This window comes from Canis lupus, chromosome 30 (assembly GCF_003254725.2).
Source record: "Canis lupus dingo isolate Sandy chromosome 30, ASM325472v2, whole genome shotgun sequence".
Classification (NCBI taxonomy): domain Eukaryota; kingdom Metazoa; phylum Chordata; class Mammalia; order Carnivora; family Canidae; genus Canis; species Canis lupus.
Window position 1 is genome coordinate 4,842,665 of NC_064272.1, and position 19,375 is coordinate 4,862,039.

At 36.4% G+C, this 19,375-nt stretch overlaps 1 pseudogene; it reads left to right on the plus strand.

The window, feature by feature from the left end:
• Positions 1–1,322: 1,322 nt before the first annotated feature.
• On the plus strand, positions 1,323–4,211 carry LOC112675423 (ribosome biogenesis protein NSA2 homolog; annotated as a pseudogene).
• Positions 4,212–19,375: the final 15,164 nt, after the last annotated feature.

Sequence of the window (19,375 nt, forward strand, 5' to 3'; positions counted from 1 at the left end):
TCTCTCCCATTCCCACTGGTAAACTAGTGACCAATAGGTATGATAACTCTGCATAGGACAAGTAAAAAGTGGGTCATCAAGGAGGGAGGGAGATGGTAAGTATTAATCGTGGCTGTGAGACTAGCTATAGAGTAGAGAGTAGCTCATCTCACAAAAGTTCCTCTTAATAGTTCCTTTAGGAGAAAAGATGAACTAGAATCCTGGAGGATTCTACTCCCAGACGTGGCAACTTACTATCCGAAGCAAGTGAATCTGAATGGTCAAAGAAGTCGACTGTAGTGGATGCTGGAGTGTGCTGCCCAGATTCCTCCTTTAGGACAAAAGACACACTTTCTCTAGTTTCCAGGTATGGTGCTGGAAACTAGATGATTCACAGCTGATTTCAATCCAGGGTTGTTTTATGCCGAAGGCAACCACCTTGTTGCAGGCTCTACTCTCTACCTGGAGGCAGTTCCCACCCAATGAATGATTGGTCAATGCAGGGATATGGAGGTCTGGCTCTTCTGACTCAGGCATCTTTGAAGGGCTTTTCCAGATTCAGCATTCTAGTGGGCCTCTGTTGCAGTCTAAGCACACACATCTCCCTCTTCTTACTTCACTCTCTTGCAAGTATGGTGCTGGAGAACAATTCGTCATAGCACCTGCCTCTGTTTCAGGTCTGCTTTTGAGGAACATGACCTGCAGAATCATGGGACCCCCAGAGTAAAAATTTTTGATAGAATGAGCTAGATCATTTAATAAAACAAGCTGTTTAACCATTCACTTCTCTTCACTGATTTGACTGGCTAATGTTCTGGAAGGGCACACTGAGCATAAACTCTTCTATGAGAATACTGTCATAAGTTACTGAAGGTCTTTTAAGGACCACTCTAAAACTCAGAGTATTATTAAATGCTTTCCTTCCATTTTGTTTGAGTGAGACAACATATGAGAATGCTAAGAAATGTTGCATTTTCTCTGCTAAGAAATGTTGCATTTTTCTCTGCATATTAAGTATAATAAAGGAAGCTGGTTTGATCAATATGTTTGTTTTGTTTTGTTTTTTTTACAAAACACATATTACATATATGCTATAAATTTACCACCTCCATAAAAGACAGCTGCTCCAAATTTTGCCTACTTAGCTGTCTGTGAAGATAAAAATATATTGAAGCACAAGTGGTTAAACACAATAAAAGAGTGCCATCCTCTGTAACACTCAGCCAGGCCAAGGCAGACAGAACTAATCCGATTTGACACCACCGAGGCCTACCTCACCATCTTGCTCTTGGCAGAATTCCTCGTGAAGTTCCTATGTGCTCTGCTAGAGCAAGGACCATAGGATGGAGTTCACGGATTTCCTCCAGTGCAAACGTGTAAGTCAGACTTTATTCCTTGAGCTTTCTTCACATTCTAGTATAAGATTTTCATATGAAATTTTAGTTAGATGTAGGCATAGGCTGGATGAAAATGAAAGAAGATGAAAAGCATCCCAAGGGCGGCATTCTCTGCTGGTAATCAATCGGGTTGCATCACCACATTTTTGACATGCTTCTCCAATATGATACAGAGAAAGACTATGTAGAAAATTATCATGCAGATTCACTCAACCTAAAAACATTACTCAGAGAACTGGCTCTGTAACATTTTGATTTCTTAGTGGAGAATAAAATGAAGTGATTTATTCCTCGTAATATTTCTAAAAATATTTTACTTTGGTCCCTATAGTTAGAACCAAAATTCCTGCATAACAACAAAAAAGTTGAGTGTTCATCATTCTTGTATCTTAGAGCAAGACCAGCTTTTTATTTGAATACAAAGCCACTTGCAGGATATTTTATCTTTTTTTAAAGGTTTTATTTCCAGCTATAAAAATTATATATGTTCATGGTGTAGATAATTAGGAAAATACAATGCAGCCACTAAATGCATTTTATGATCTTTGAATTATGTTGGAAAAATGCTTGTGTTATAATATTAACTGGAAAAAAGGATAGAAAATTGTATATATTATATATACAGCATATACTATAATTTACCTGTTTCCCTACTGTGACAGACATACGTGCTTTTTCATTATTCACGAATTAAAATTCTACTGTGATGAACATTTTTGTGCATAACATTTCCCACATTTTGGATTATGTTTGAAGGATGTGGTGAATTATTAGGTGAAAGGAATGGGCACTTTAGCATTTTACCATTTTTTAAAAAATATATTTATTTATTTATTTATTCATGAGAGACACAGAGAGACAGGCAGAGACACAAGCAGAAGGAGAAGCAGGCTCCTTGCAGAGAGCCGAATGTGGGACTTGATCCCAGATCCTGGGATCACGCCCTGAGCCAAAGGCAGAAGAGTTGATTGAAAAGTTTTTCTGAAATGGCAAACTTACGCTCAAGAGAATACATCTTAAAATGACCTTTTAAAAAATCTTTCTTTTCTTAACTATATAGTGAACATGTAACATTAAGATGTACATGTTAATTTGATACATTTATATACTGCAATATGATTACCTCCCACAGCCTTAGCTAACATCTCTATTACGTCACACAATTATTGTTTCTTTTTTTTTTTTTTTTTTTTGGTGAGACCAATTAAGATCTACTCTCTTAGCGACTTTGAAGTTTAGACTGCAGTATTGTTAATATAATCACTATGCTTTGGATTAAATCTCTGGGACTTACTTATCCACTTGTTGCAAGTTTATACCCTTAAAATAACATCACCCCAGTTCTTCCCCCACCCTTTAGCCCCTGTTAATCACCATTCTATTCTCTGTTTTTACAGAACTTATTAGCATAAAGTTATCAGGTTCTATCCAGGTCGTCACAAATGGCAAGATTTCCTTCTTTCTCATGGCTGAATAATATGCCATTGTATGCATACCACAATTTCTTTATCTATTCATCTGTTGATGGACATTTACAATATTTCCATATCTTGACTACTGTAAATAATGATGCAATACACATAGGAGTGCAGACATCCTTTCAATATCCCATTTTCCTTTCCTATTTATCAGTAGAAATCTATCTCAGCTTTATAGCGTGTACTATATATATTTTAATACCACTTTGAGAAGACAATGCTTTGTATTGCAAATTGTGAGATATAATCTATTAAAAAAGAATAAAAAGAATAACAAAATAATAAGGCTCTCAAAACAAACTAGTTTGGTTACAAAATCTCCAATGATTTCGGAGCTCGCGGGCCAGGAGCCCGAAGCTAGAGAGCCTCTAGGCGCCAGGCAGCAGTCACCAGGCCACAAAATGAATATATTGAGTTACACTGGAAGGCTATGGCTATCGTTTGGATTACCATGAGAAAAAGAGAAAGAAAGAAGGTCGAGAGGCTCATGAACGTTCAAAAAAAGCAAAAAAGATGATTGGTCTGAAAGCTAAGCTCTACCATAAACAGCGCCATGCTGAGAAAATACAAATGAAAAAGACTATCAAGATGCATGAAAAGAGAAACACCAAACAAAAGCATGATGAAAAGACTCCGCAGGGAGCAGTACCTGCATATCTACTGGACAGGGAGGGGCAGTCCCGAGCTAAAGTACTTTCCAATATGATTAAACAAAAGCGAAAAGAGAAAGCGGGAAAGTGGGAAGCTCCTTTACCCAAAGTTCGTGCTCAGGGAGAAACAGAAGTATTAAAGTCATTCGAACAGGAAAGAGAAAAAAGAAAGCATGGAAGAGGATGGTCACTAAAGTCTGCTTTGTTGGAGGCGGCTTTACTAGAAAACCACCTAAATACGAGAGATTCATTAGGCCAATGGGCTTATGTTTCAAAAAGGCCCGTGTAACACATCCTGAATTGAAAGCCACCTTTTGCCTGTCAATACTTGGTGTAAAAAAGAATCCCTCATCCCCACTATATACAACTTTGGGTGTTATTACCAAAGGTACTGTCATTGAAGTGAACGTGAGTGAGTTGGGCCTTGTGACACAAGGAGACAAAGTTATTTGGGGAAAATATGCCCAGGTTACCAACAATCCTGAAAATGATGGATGCATAAATGCAGTCCTGCTGGTTTAACAGCGGTTTCAGACAAGTAATCCCTTATAATTACTGAAGACTACACACCCGTCAGGAAGACCATCATTGTTGTGGTTCTGGATGCTAACAAACAGCCTTACATATCTACAGTCATCAAGACATTTATTCTACTGTAAAAAAGTTGAAATAGACATTTATTAAAATAAGTGGTCTTTAAAAAAAAATCTCCAGTGATTTCTATGAACTACTTTTCTTCACTCTAATCAATCAAAATGTACTTTATTTCCAATGAAGGTAATGTAAGAGGAGTGGGGGAAAGAAGGTAAGATAGAAAGGTATCCTTCTGAGTTGGTTCTTCAACGTGATGGGAAAAAAAGAAGGGAGGCAGAGGAGCAGAAAAATAAAGTTCTTTTAGTACTGAGCAAAAAGATCTGTGTTCTCTTCGGTTTACCATATGCAAAAATTCCTTTCTCCTTTTGTCACCCCTGCAAAATATCCTGCTAATTTCTAGGTTGGAAAAGTCTCTCTTATGGAGTCTATATCAAGAGACCAAAGCAGTCTTGTAAACAAGGACACATATTTTACATCTACAGAAAGGTATTTACAAGGCCTTCCTCAATTATGAACTCCATTTGAACTACCAAACTTCAAGCAATCCAGTGCTTTCCTCTACCTTGTGTGTCCTTTTAGCAGATTGTTGTGTTTGTGTATTTGATCACACTATATATTGATCTGATAATTCCAACCTTTAAATAATAACATCTTAGAATGATGTGAATATAGAACTTTCAAATTTTATAAGTATGATCCTGGTGCAGCATATATCATGTCATAGGTACTCTGCAACCATTTTTCATGAAGAATTACATTAATAGGGTTCTAGGTAAAACTAAACAATTGGCCAACTCTTTTTGGCCTATATATATATATATATATATATATATATATATATATGCACAAACTTTCTTTTAAAAAATCTTTTATTTACTTATTCATGAAAGGTACAGAGAGAGAGGCAGAGACACAGGCAGAAGAAGAAGTGGCGAGCCTGATGCGGGACTCAATCCCAAGACCCAGAGATCACGACTTGAGCCAAAGGCATATGCTCAACCACTGAGCCACCCAGGCGCCCCTATGCACAGACTTCTAATCACAGCTCATTTTCAGTTTTTATTCAGCCATTCATTTTTTTTCTTTTATAGATGACCATATATTTTATTTTCTGAACTAGAGAGTATTTCTAGGAGTGAAGGGAAGATGCCACGAAATCACTATTACAGACAACAGGTATAACCTATGATTGCCCAGAGCAAATTGGGGCATACTGTTACTCTATTTGCCAGGCACAAGGAAAATTATAACCATGGTTGGCTACATAATTTGTGGGGCCTAGTGCAAAATAAAAGTGTAAGATTCCTTGTTCAAAAATTATGAGGAATTTCAAATGGTGACAGGAGAGCATTTCAACAAGCATGGATCCGACTATGGGATCTTGTGTGACTGCCCAGGTCATATGCCTAGGAAACTGGCTCTGATCATCAACAGAGCTAAAATACTTAGGTTCTAGAACTTTTCTCTCCTCACCAAGTAATATCAACATATATTTTTGTCTTAGCAGCCCGGGTGGCTCAGTGGTTTAGCGCCACCTTCAGCCCAGGGCCTGGTCCTGGAGACCCAGGATCGAGTCCCCCGTTGGGCTCCTTGCATGGAGCCTGCTTCTCCCTCTGCCTGTGTCTCTGCTTCTCTCTCTCTCTCTGTGTCTTTCATGAATAAATAAATAAAATCTTATTTTGGTCTCGGGCTTTCCATTCTGACATGACCTTAAAGAGTGGGGGGCTAAAGAAGAATGCAAGTTCAGAAAGTTTATATTTAAGGGATTGAAGCAGTTTTAGTTTTTTTGTTCCTAAGGAGCAAGTGTTAACATTATTGATGTAATCTTTTATTCTAAATATTTAACCTCTTAAATATTTATATTTTTGCCCATATAATAATAAATATAAATAAGAAATATTATATGGGCAAAAGGTGTCACTTTAAGAATCATCAACTTTTGATTTAAATACCAACAAGGAAAAAATACAGTAAAGAATGTTGCACAAGCATTTGTCAAATGCAAAGAAAATCACAATTAATGTAGAGAGAGAAGGAGAGGGTGAAAGGAATGAAAAAGCCTTGTATTTATCAAGAGGTAGCCATACCCCTGGAATTTTGATAAAGTAGCTGAATGACAAGTGGCCATCACCAAGTGCTGCTTCTTCTTGTGACAATGGTCATAGAACTTAAGAGAAATCCCCCAGTAGCTGAAACCCTACCTATAAAGAATGGCTCCAAATAGGGCACCTGAACTAAAGTAAATGAATCCTCTTCTTTTCTAAAAGGAATCTATATTTATAAACTAGCTTTAAAACAGACAGGCATGCAGCCTAGGGAGCATGGCTGAGGGAAAACAGAATAGTGGCATTCAATGATACATTCTCAGTAACGAACATGGCTCATATCTCTTAGATTGATATTGATTTTCACACTAGATTGTTTTTTACAATGCTACATGCTGGAAGAGAAGCTTTATTCAGAGTTACACAGATTATCACCCTCATGCAGTACGATTTCTGTGATAATGGATAGGCTCATCAACATCCAAAATTTTAATTCACCTGTTGGATGAAATCTGGAATTCTACAATAAAACTTGTTTCCCCAGAGTCCCAAGTTCTAGGGATACAGGTGCTGCAGTATTTATTAGTATCCAACTCAAAGAAAGGAAATATCTGTCTTGTTTATCTTTTCTATTAGTTTGGTTAAAATCAATTTTTTTTTTTTAGTTCCAGAATTATAGTTGATTCTTTCTCTAATTTCAGATGGGCAGACACAGAGACACAGGGTTTGGATAAAGCTATGTACCTCTGAGGCCTGGCAAGAAAGAAAAAGGAGCATCCTGATCAAAGGAAGATGATCGATCACTTTTCTACCACTTTTGGAGAAAGGGAGGAGGGTTGTCATCCTATAAGTCCTCAAAAAGATGGATCATTTTTTGTTAGCCCAGAGAAAAGAAAACATTTCCTACAAGGGTCAAAGTAGATCAACAGGATGCCACAGGTTGGATGTGAGTCCTATTTCCATGGAGCCTCCTTTTTTTGGAGTGGCCACATGGGCAAAGGTGAGCAATCTGATCATAACAGCCCATTGGAATATATCAAAGATTAGTCAGGTATTTAGGAGCAAAAAACAAAACAACCATGCAAACCTTTAAAAAATATAATACCCAAATACACACACATATTTCTTTTTTAAGATTTTATTTTTATTTATTTTTAGAGAGAGAAAAGGGATCCCTGGGTGGCGCAGCATTTTGGCGCCTGCCTTTGGCCCAGGGCGCGATCCTGGAGACCCGGGATCGAATCCCACGTCGGGCTCCCGGTGCATGGAGCCTGCTTCTCCTTCTGCCTATGTCTCTGCCTCTCTCTCTCTCTCTCTCTGTGTGACTATCATAAATAAATAAAAATAAAAAATAAAAAAATAAAATAAAAAAAAAAAGAGAGAGAAAAAAGGACCAGGTGGGGGAGAGGGAGATAAAGAATATCTCAAGCAGACTCCCTGCTGAATGCAGAGACCTCAAGATCATGAATTTTGCCAAAATCAAGAGTTGAATTCTCAACTGACTGAACCACCCAGGTGCCCCTCACACTCATATTTCAAATATTGTTTTGGTACCTACATTCAAACTGCTATATGTAATCAAGTTGTTCAAACCACTTCTGTATCTATGCCTGCAGACTTCAAACAGTATGGAACAGTCTGATACCAAGAAAATTGGGGTGACAAAGTGGTATTTGCTTAAACAGCCCTGGATTCTAGAAAGGGAAGCTTCTGTGGATTGAATTTGAGACTTGAAAAATGCTAATTCTTTATGCTGCTTCATTTCTGACTTGATCATAGGAGCTCCCTGGAGAAGGTGGGATTGTACAGAGAGAAGCAATAAAGAAATCCATGGATGTGAGCAGGTCCTTTGGAGTCCCATACAGACAAAACTTGTGTGGACTTTAAGTTGTTGAGGTTGAAAATTGTGCCATAAATTTTGTTTAACTTCTATAGAATACTTTGCACAGCTTTAAATTGTTTTAATCTCAATAATAAAGATCTGTTTTAAAAACATATTCCTGCAAGTTATCCCTCCCCCCCCACCCCGCTTCCTGGTATGCTCTTTTAAGATAAGATTCTGTCTCTAATAGAAACATATTGACAAACACATTGTCAATAGAGATGAAATAATTCACTGATTATAGGATAAAGTTAAACCTTTACACTGGTTGTTACCAATGCTTATTCCAATCCTTTTGAGTAGTGAGCTATTTCAAATTCAATTCTGGTACTCTTTCAACACAAACATGAAAAAAAATCCCCAAAAAACCTAAAGGCATGTTAACTATTTTTTAAAGAGGAATTTGTCAGAATAAACCTCATGTGCTATTATCAAGGCATATTATGGCTACTAAGTAGATTTTAGTCAATAGAATGCTAAGAATTTGAACATCACTTAGAAACACAGTTTATAGACTTAAAACTAAAACCCAAATATAATTTTAAATTGGAATTATTTTTACATATTGAAATATTCATACCAGTAAGTAGAATGACCTGCTTAAAGAATAAGATTTTTTTTCTTTTTTTGACAGAAGGTCCTATATAAAAAGTTTTATTTATCATAAATTTTCAAGGAAACTTTATTGTTCCAGCTAAGAAACTTGTATTTGTGCAGAAAGGCGTTGTCCTTTCAATTTTTCACTATAGTTCATTCAACACATAAGGTGTGTTTTTTTTTGTTTATTTTGTCAGAAGCGTTTGGACTTGTAAAAAAATACATTATCCTGTATCTAAAAAGTAAACACACATTCCAAGTGTGTTGGGGCAAGCCACTAACCATCTATTTAAAACAAATCTTCCCATTTGATTTTCAGAGCAAAAATGGAAACTGTCTGTTTTGATTTAAATCTGTCCCAGAGCAGTTTCCATGAGTTAACAGGGCTGAATTGTAAACCTAGGAACAAATAAACAAATGAATACCCAAGTGGCTTTGAACAATTGAACCACTGCTTGGTTTCCAGTGGGTGCTTCCTCTTCTCAAGCCTGCATTATAATTAAGAGGTTACAATGGAAAGAAACCTGGGACAAAGGCATGGGGAGAGAATGCCAAAATCCTAATGAGAAGAAAAACCCAGGAAAATCTGTTTAATAACCTCACAGCCATTGTTCACATCAGAGTGACAAACAGTATAATATGGTAGAGCTCTTGTGTCCTCTGGCTGTTCAGCACTGCCTCCACACTTTTTTACTGTGCCAGAACTACTTAGCTTCTTTTTACAGCCCTCACACACATTAAGTCGACAAGGGACGGAGAAAGCCTGCCATGGCAGCATAGGAAAAAGAGGAGAGAGATGAGGAATTGGGTCAGACTGGTCAGGGGATAAAGATACATCCTGATTGGATATATAAAGGGTAAGACACATAAGTGACATAAAACCGAGCTATTTCAGTGTTTACTCTATGTATCAACAATAATTAATGTCCTTAATTCTTACCACCCCATAACCCATGCCCTGGGTTTCAGGCTATAATTATTACTTTTTAACTTTCCTAATTGAACTCAAAGGCTCATTACAATAGTAAAGGCATTTAAATCAATAGAAATATAAAGAAAACAGATTTTGCTAGAAAATCTGTACTTCAACAGATTTTAGGATACAACTTTTGGTGAGTATGAAAGTAATCATGTTGATATGTCCAAAGGGCAGAATGCTTGACACTTCCATATGGAGAGAGACACAATTCCAACTCAGTACTCATTCATCGCACAGCTCAAAAAGAACAGGGATCAACAACCTAAGTTCTTTTAGGGTATAGGGATAAAACATGAATGCATACATTTGGCCAGGTATAAAATGAAAGGAAATAGCAGAGATATTTGCTTGTGTCCATGACAGACTAGCCCATCTACAGAACAAATATAAATGGTAAATTTAAAAACAGCATGATCACACACACACACACACACACACACACACACACACGGAAAACAACTGCTTGAAGGTATTAGAGCAACTAAAGCAGCCAGAAAAAAGGGAAACACGCCTAGATAAGCCACACCTTATCTGCTTTTATTCCATTTGTTAGGATTAGTGTTACAGTTGTTTAGGGTTAGAGAGTGTTGATTCCAAGCATTGTGCATAAAGGCTGAACTGAAAGCATTAGTTTAGAGCTTACATCAGTTTCAGCAGGCTGGGCAGCCAGAAGTTGAAGTTTAGGGTTACTAGGATAGCCAGGACTGAAGGGGCCAAGATTCTGGATAAAAGACACTGCAAAGAAGCAAGCCCAATGAACTACACGGAATTTCCCCTTGAGATGTGCATAACTACGAAACTATATTGAGTGAAGCCAAAAGCAAGAGACCAGGAAACAAAATAGAAAACCATTGCTAAAGCACAAAGCAAAGACTTGGCAGTCTCAGGATTCTGGAGAGACACAATTTGGTTTCAGGTCAACTATGGAGGGCCGACTATGACACGCCCAGGACTTCAGTTGAGATCTCCTGAATGTCTATGCCCTAGAAATGAGAGCAAACAGAAATTATATAGCCCTGAGTGGGTCAGAGTAATCCTCCCAGACAGTTTCTGTCAGAAGAAAATTAAATTTTTCGTAAAAGATAATCTCATCCAGATCCTTTGTATCTTTTCCCAGACAATGTTTGACATTCAATCAAAATTATCAGGCATCCTAGGAAATAAAACCAAATGACCAAAAATCATAAATAAATACATTCAATAGAACCAGAACAATAGAATACCCAGAAATTGTGGAGTTATCAGGTTGATATTAAAGTAACTAAGATTAATATGTTCAAGAAAATAAAGATGGAAAATTTACCAGAGAACTGGACTTTTTAAAAAAGAAAAAGAATCAAGAAAAAATTCTAGAATTGAAAAATATAATGATTAAAATTAGAAATTCATTCCTTGGGTTTAACATAGTTTATAAGGATGAAAGAGCAAAATTCAAAAATACCCAGATTGAAACGTGAAATGCAACAAGGATTTAAAAAAAAAACAAAAAAATTAGAGACAAATGGGACATAGTGAAGAGTCCTAATGCATATGTAATTGGGATCTCAAAATGAAGCAAGATATTTGAAGATATATTCACTCAAAGTTTCCAGAAGTGCTGGTTCCATTGAGCTATAGATTTAAGAAGTTCTGCAAACCCCCAACAGGATAATATAAAGAAGCCTATACCTATATATATGATAGTAAACATGAAAACTAGAGACAGAAATATAATTTTAAAAGCAGGCCCCTCCTCCCAAAGAGTTGTAACCCTTAAAGGAGCAACAGCTGAATTGAAGAGAAATCAGGAAAATCAGAAAAGATGATATCTTCAAGGTGCTGAAAGAAAATAATTATCAATCTCAAATGCTATATCCAGAGGGGAAAATAATGTATATTTTTAAAGAGAGGTTAGAGGAGGAACAGAGGGAGGGGGAGGGAGAATCCCAAGCTGACTCTCTGCTGAACATAGAACCTGATGTGGGGCTTGATCTGACAACCCTGAGATCATGACCTGAGTCAAAAGCAACAGCTGGATGCTTAACCAACTGAGCCACTCAGGCACCCTCAGAGAAAATAGTCTTCAAAAATTAAAGCAAAATAAAGATACTTTCACACAAATAAGAATGGAAAGCATTCATAGCCAGAAGGTCCACACTTGAAAGCCATGCTTAAGGGAGCTTTCTGAGTAAAGGAAAAAGGATAGCAGATAGATGAATAAAAATGCAAGGAAGAGCACCAGAAAAGATAAACAATGAACTATATGTATATTGACTTTTATAAGCAATAATAATAATGATGTATTTAAAGTGGTCTTTAAAATTTAGGTAGAATTATGATAAGTAATCATAGTAGCATAAAAAGGGCAGAGAGTCAATACACATACTGTTAATTTAAAATAATAAAAATACTTAAATAATCCAAAGGAGAGCAAAAAAGAAAGAAAAAAAGAAGATGAGATAGGAAATGGGTTGGTAATCGACAAATGAATGGATAAAGAAGATGTGGTATATATACACAATGGAATATTACACAGCCATCAAAAGAATGACATTTGCAATGATGTGGATGGAACTAGATGGTGTTATGCTAAATGAAGTAAGTCAGAGAAAGACAAATACCATATGATTTCACTCACATGTGGAACTTAAGAAATAAAACAAATGAAGATAGGGGAAGGGAAGGAAAAATTGAAAAAAAAAAACAGAGAGGGAGGTGAAACTATAAGAGACTCTTAATTATAGGGAACAAACTGAGGGTTGCTGGAGGAGAAGAGGGTGAGGGGATGGAGTAACAGGGTGATGGACATTAAGGAGGGCACTTGATGTAATGAGCACTGGGTGTTGTATGCAACTGATGAATCATTAAATTCTACTGTTGAAACTAATTTAAAAAAAAGAAAGAAAATGGGTTGGTAATTTAATATCAGTAATTACATTAAAAAGAAACAGACTACATACTTTTAATTAGACTACATTAGCTTAAAAAATCTGTGATTGCCAGGCTGGATTTTAAACAAGCAAAAATCAACCATAGCCTGCCACAATAAGGCATGTCTTAAGCATAAAACTATAGAAAAGTTCAAAGTAGAAGGATGAAATGGGTTTACCATCCCAGTACTAACCAAAACAAAGTTGATATAGTTCTTCTACTAAGATTAGATAAACATAGTTAAGTTTGTTCTATTAATTTTTCAATGTATTGCACTCTAGTCAGAACACACAGAACACTCAGTAGCTAGTCAGGACACACTTGAGAATTGTTTTATGATCCAGTATATGTTTATGATGTGTTTGATAATCTCGTTATTCAACTCTTTTATTTTTACAGAGAGATCTAAAATTTCCAGCTATGATTATGGGTCTGGTTTTCCTTTTGATTCTATTACATTTTCCTTTATATACTTAGAAGCTATATTCTAAGCTGCATATATATTTAGGGTTATTATACCTTCCGGTTGTATTGACTGTTTCACATTACAAAATGTTCTCTTCTGGTAAATATGCATATCTTCCACAGAAAATTACAAATTATTACTGGGAGAAATTTAAAAAACTAACTAAATATATATATCCATATGTTGGAAAACTACTGAGAAGTTTTCAATCCCTTCCAATGCATGTGTATTTAAAAAAAATCCAATACCAATAAAAATTCTAGCAGGTGTGTGTGTATGTGTGTATTTGCAAATAAAAAGGCTGTTAAAATTCATATAGAAATCTAGAGGGTCAACGAGAGAAGATAAATATTTGAAAAAGATCAAAATTGTTAAATTTACTTGCACATATAATCACTTGATTAATGACAAAGACATTTCTCTCACACATTAGAAAAAGTGTCTTTGCCATTAATGATACTAGGTCAATTGGATGTACATATCTAAAATATGACTGTTCCCTTATTTCATATCAAACACAAAAAACCAATTCCAGACATATTAATTGTGAATGCAATAAAACATCTAGAGGATATCTTAGAACACGGTTCAGCAAATCCAGCTTGCCACCTATTTTGGTAAATAAAGTTTTACTGGAATACATCCACACCCATTCAATTGTATATTGTCTCTAACTGCTTTTGTGCTACAGTGACAGGATTGAATGGTTGTGAGACAGCATATGCTTACAAAGCAGAAATATTTACTATTTGGTCCTTTACAGAAATGGTGCCAGTCCTTGACATAGAAGAATACTGTTCTCATAATGTTCTTATGAGATTAAATTTCTTAATTAAATACAAAAAGTACAAATCAGAAATAAAAATTTGTTAAATTACACTTCCTTATAATTAAAAATTTATGTTTATTGGAAGACATTATTAAGGAAGATTGAGAAGTCTTTGTAATACACTTCCAACTGTGGTACACTTTATTATTTGTTCACTGTTTTCATCCTGCTTTCCCTGGTCCCCTTAATCCTCTCTTCTAGGGAGAGGGTACTTCCCTGTCCCAGTGACTTTGGGCTTGATCTTGTGATTTGTTCTGGCCAATGGTGTCTAAAGGGACATGATGTTTTCCATGACTGATAGGTGTTTTGTATTTATTTGTTTATTTATTTGAGAGAGAAAGAGAGAGTGAGTGAACACTAGTGGGAGGAGGGGCAGAGGAACAGGGAGAAAATCTCAAGCAGACTCCCAGCTGAGTGCAGAGCCCACTGCAAGGCTCCATCCCAGGACCCTGAGATTATGATCTAAGCCCAAACCAAGAGTGGAGTGCTCAACCAACTGAGCATCCCAAGAGCCCTCACAATAGTTGTTTTTAGAGTCATTAATAGTTTATGCCAGCACCACCTCTTGCTCTAACCTTCAAATATGAGAGAACAGGGTATCCCAGGTAGTGGATCCAATTATCACTCCTTTATTAGAATGAAAGATGGACAAAGCCAAGTGAGCCAAGCCAAGCTGAACCCAGCTTGGCCTAACAGAGTCCAGAAGAACTGAACAGACCTGCAAGCAACAGATTAAGTGAGTATGGAATATATATTTGTAGTTCTAAGCCACTGAGATTTTAAGAATGTTTACTAAGTGACATATTTCATGAAAGTTAGTACATAGACAAAGGATATGTATCCAGAAAAAAAATCCTGCAAATCAATGAGATAAATAAAAATCCAAGTAAAAAATGTTCAAGGAAGATAATCAAAATGGTCAATAAACATATAACAAGTTGCTCAAAATGCAACAAATTCAAATTAAAACTAAGAAGAGATATTGGTACATTCCCACCAGAATGCCTAAAATTAAAGAAACCCCATCCCCTTACAATATTAGATGTTGATAGTGATGTGGAACAACTCTAACATATGATGCTGGTTGAAGTGTAAGTTGGCATAATCACTTTCAAAAATAACTTGGTAGTAGTTACATAAATATATGTATAACCCTACAATCCAACACATCTATTCTTGGGAATATACCCAATAGAAATGAGTATAGCTTGTGACGAAAAACATTTATAAGAAAATTAATGGTAGCATGAGTTATAATAACCCCAATCAGAAACAAGCCAAATACCCACCTACAGTAAACTGGATGTATACACTGTTAGGTTTATTCAAGGAAATAGTACCTGCAATAAAAAAAGAAGAGACCACTAACAAGCCACATAGACATAGATGGATCTAATGTAATTTTGAGCAAGACAAGTCAGATGCAAATAAGTGTATCCTGTTATTTCACATTCTATAAACTGCAACAATAGGCAGATTGATTTTTGGAGATAGAAGTCAGATTAGTGGTTGCCTTTGAGGGCAGTAAGCACTAGGAAGGAACATAAAAGAGTCTTTTAGGGTGCTTGTAATATTCTCTCTCTTAATCTAGATGGTGGTTACATGGATGTGTTTACCTAGTAAAAAATTCACTGAGCTGTACACTTAATATTTGTGCACTTCATGCTATACTTGGATAACATGTCTACTAAAAAGAAATAGTACAGCCTATTAACTGAAAGTTGATGTTCACATGATGCTCACATAATGTTCACACACATACATACATGTATCACTTGAAGGAATTCAATGAAACAAAACAAAACAAACATATTTTGAGTGATAAAGTCAGCTTACATGCCTTCTGCTTAAGGACTTTTATTTCATTCTGTACCAACTAAAAATTGATAATGATTTTTTTCTTCATGTAAAAATTATATTAGGCATAAAAGTAAGGTAATATATAATTTATAATGCCTTTATTTTACTTTCAAATCTTATAGTCCAAGAAAAATATTACATAGTAACAGTTCCCTGGTGATACAACAATTAAGTGGGAACGATTATTATAGAACTGCATTTCTAGTAAATGCAGATTTAGAAGATAAAATCCACTCTTAAATACAGAGGGCTGGAATATAAGACTCTGGAAGGCAGGCCCAGCTTGGAGGTGGCTGATGCGGGGATGCTGGCCTGTGCATGGGCAAGGCTCCCTTGTTTCTGCTCATGGTAGAGCCTGGGGCTGAGGGGCAAGTGGCAGAGAAGAGATGGTTGTTTTATCCTATTCATAGAAAGGAACAGAGTCAGGCAAATGAAGGAACAGGAATAAGTTCCAAACAAAGAATAAGATAAAACTTTAGAAAAAGACCTTAATCAAACACAGATTAAGTGATATATGACTTTGATAAAGAGTTCAAAGTCATGGTCATAAAGATGCTCACTGAACTCAGAAGAATGGGTGAAGAGTGAAAACTTCCACCAACAGCCGGAAAATACAAGAAAGTACCAAAGAGAAGTCACAGAATTGGAGAGTATGCCCATGCTCCTTAAGTTTCCAGTTATAAGAATAACTTAGAAGGTGAAATTTTTGCTCATTGAAAAAGTGTAATGTTTCTAAACATACTGCCATTTTTCTAGAGTTCACATTTTTATTATTGTTTGATGTCTGAGAAACTTAGCCTCAATCCATCCAAGGTATTTTTCTAAGTACCACAGGTAAGAGTAATCCTGAATAGAGGCTGTAAGATATGGTCTCTACAGTCTTTTTGTGGGAATGCAACTATTACACGAAACTAGTAGGCATAAAGCAGAAAAAAGACAGTCTGTAATAATATGATATCTTCAGCAAAATTAAGTGCCATCTATGTCTGGCAAAGGCAGTGAGTGCTGATGTCAGGTCAGAGAACAAAGTCAAACAATGTTTCTGAATTCTTCATCAAAGAAAAAGTTGACCTAGAGTCGGGCCTTGAATAACTAGTAAAATCTGGACAGTTATAAAAAAGGGGCAAGGATACTGAGTTTATTTAGCAATGTCAGACAGTGTGTGGGAAAAACACAAACCAGGAAAGACTACCAAGTTTAGTTCGCTGATATTAGAGGCAGAGTGAAGATTAGAGGAAAACTGAAACAAGCAAAATGGCCCCAACTATGAGCGCTCTAGCTCCATGCTTTTCTAGTACGGAGTGCATACGGACCATCTTGCTGAATGGTGGACTGTGATTTCGCGGGCTTGGTTTGGGCCTGAGATAGTGCATTTCAAACAAAGTCCTAGGTGACACCAATGCTGCTGGTCTGCGGGTGCACTTTGAGCAGCAAGGGTCTAGAATGCATAAAAAGATTTCAAATTTGATAGGATGGAAAACAAGGTTTTGGGGACCAGAGAGGGGGAAGATACAGGTAGATCATGGTACTAATGAAAACAACAATAATAACTATTTATTGAATTTTTATATAAATCATCTCCAATTCTCATATTAGTCTGTTACAGAAGCAATCACAAAGGAGCCAATAATATCAATGTTAAAAACAGGGATGAAGAGGGAGACAAGGACTTTATTAAGGCCAGACAAGTCAGAGAGGACTAAGAAAGTAATGAAGACACAATTCACAGTGGCATGCTTTGGGGTTTGCTTTAGAATCCCATATCAATATTAAAGTGTAGATGACACGGGGTTGCCTTGATGGTCTGGAATGGCTTTGAAGCAATCAAACAGACCTCCACCTGAGCTTGCAATGTCTTCTTTTATATTCATAAAAAAGGGAAGCAAATACAGTTTGGCTTCATAAAGAAAAGTGCTGAGGCTATGTTCTTTCCTTTTGGTTGTTTGCCGGTCTTAACCTCCCTCGCCCAGTAAGTCATTTGCTTCTGGTTTGTAATTACCTGGTGTAACAGTCTGAGCTCATATTAGGGACCAGAGACCATAAAGAATATCATGGGATGTATATTAGTTACCTGTAGATTGAGCACCGAAATTTCAGGCTCTCGCCTTACAAGGCAGATTTGGGGTTTGTAAGATAGTATAAAAAAATGTGTAGAAATTTGAGTATAAAAAAATAAGGAAAACTGTTCCTAGGTCTGGTTGTGATGAGTAATTTGGCAGCTCCTTAGAAGGTTAAGAGGGTGGACTGGCCGCCCTACTCTTCTAGGAAGTCAAGGGAAATGCTGGTAGGAGAGCCGTGTTAGGATAGATGAATGACCTGCCCTGTCAACGCTATTCAGAGGTCAATGTCCTTGGGGAGGAGGATCTAAGGGCAGATGCCTGTAGAGTATGCTCTCTGCCCCTGCTTGACTTTCTATTGGCAATGTATGAATTTTCAATATGTGTTTATACAGCTGCTCAAGTCAAGCTTTGTGCTAGAAAATAGAAACTCTAGGCAGGAAAACTCCCTTTTCAAAATTAGGAAAGATATTCAGAAGTTAGCAAAAGCATATGTGTTCTGCTCATCTTAAAATATTGTCAGTGTCAGGTGCGTGAAACTTTCAGATAAAGAGATATGTGGGGCAATGAGAAATGTGCTTAATTTCCGATAATTTTTACTCATTTTTATCACAAAGTAATCCATTATCATAAAAACAGTAAAATACCAACAAGTAGAAGAGAAAGTAATCACCCATAGTACCGCAACTTAGTTGACATTTTGGGGTGTGTTTTTCCAATCTCTCTTCTATGCATATTTTATTTGCTCTTTGACACAGTTGTCAGTGTCCATATTAATTTGAATCCTGCTTTTGAAAGTTAACATACTGATTCTCAACAGATGAAGCCTTCTGGTGGTGTTCCTTATGTTGAAATTATCAAGCATTTCATTCTTGGGAGGTTAAGAGGATGAATATGAATGGATAGTTCTATTAAATGGAATGCACAGCCCAGAAAACGGCCTTTTCTTTAGTGCTAAGACTTTGAAAATGTAGTTTAAAACCTTTTTAATCTTTACTTCTGATCAGACCTTTAAAAGGAGATTGCAGTGTGAGGAAGTCCTGGGATGGAGCCCACATTGGCCTCCTTCTCCCTCTCCTGCTCTACCTGCTTGTGCATGCTCTCTCTCTCTCTCTCTCTCTCTCACATAAATAAATAAAATCTTTAAAAAAAAGTTAAGTGTAGGGTTTGGTGTAGATAAAAGATACTGGGATGATTTCTTTACCCTCACTGACTACCACTATGACCTTAAATTTCCTTTTTTAATTTGAAAGATACATTATTAAAGTGAATCTTACATAAAATAAAATGCACTCATTTTTGTACATACAGCCCGATGAATTTTGACAAAATTTCTATACTCATGTAACTACTACGACAATCAAGATTTAGAATAATACTAACCTTCTGAAAAGATCTCTTGTGCTGCTTTTCATCCACTTTCTTCCCATCCCCAGCCCTGAGCAACCCCCAATCTATTTGCTATTCCATAGATTAGCTTTGCCTGTTCTAGAATTTTATATAAATGGAGTCATATAGTAAATGTTCCATTGCATTTGGTTTCTTTTACTAAGTAAAATATTTTTGAGATTCATTTGTGTTGTTGTATGTATCAATTTGTTCCCTTCTATTTCTAAATCGTGTTCCCTTGTATATGGGCATTTCAGTTTGTA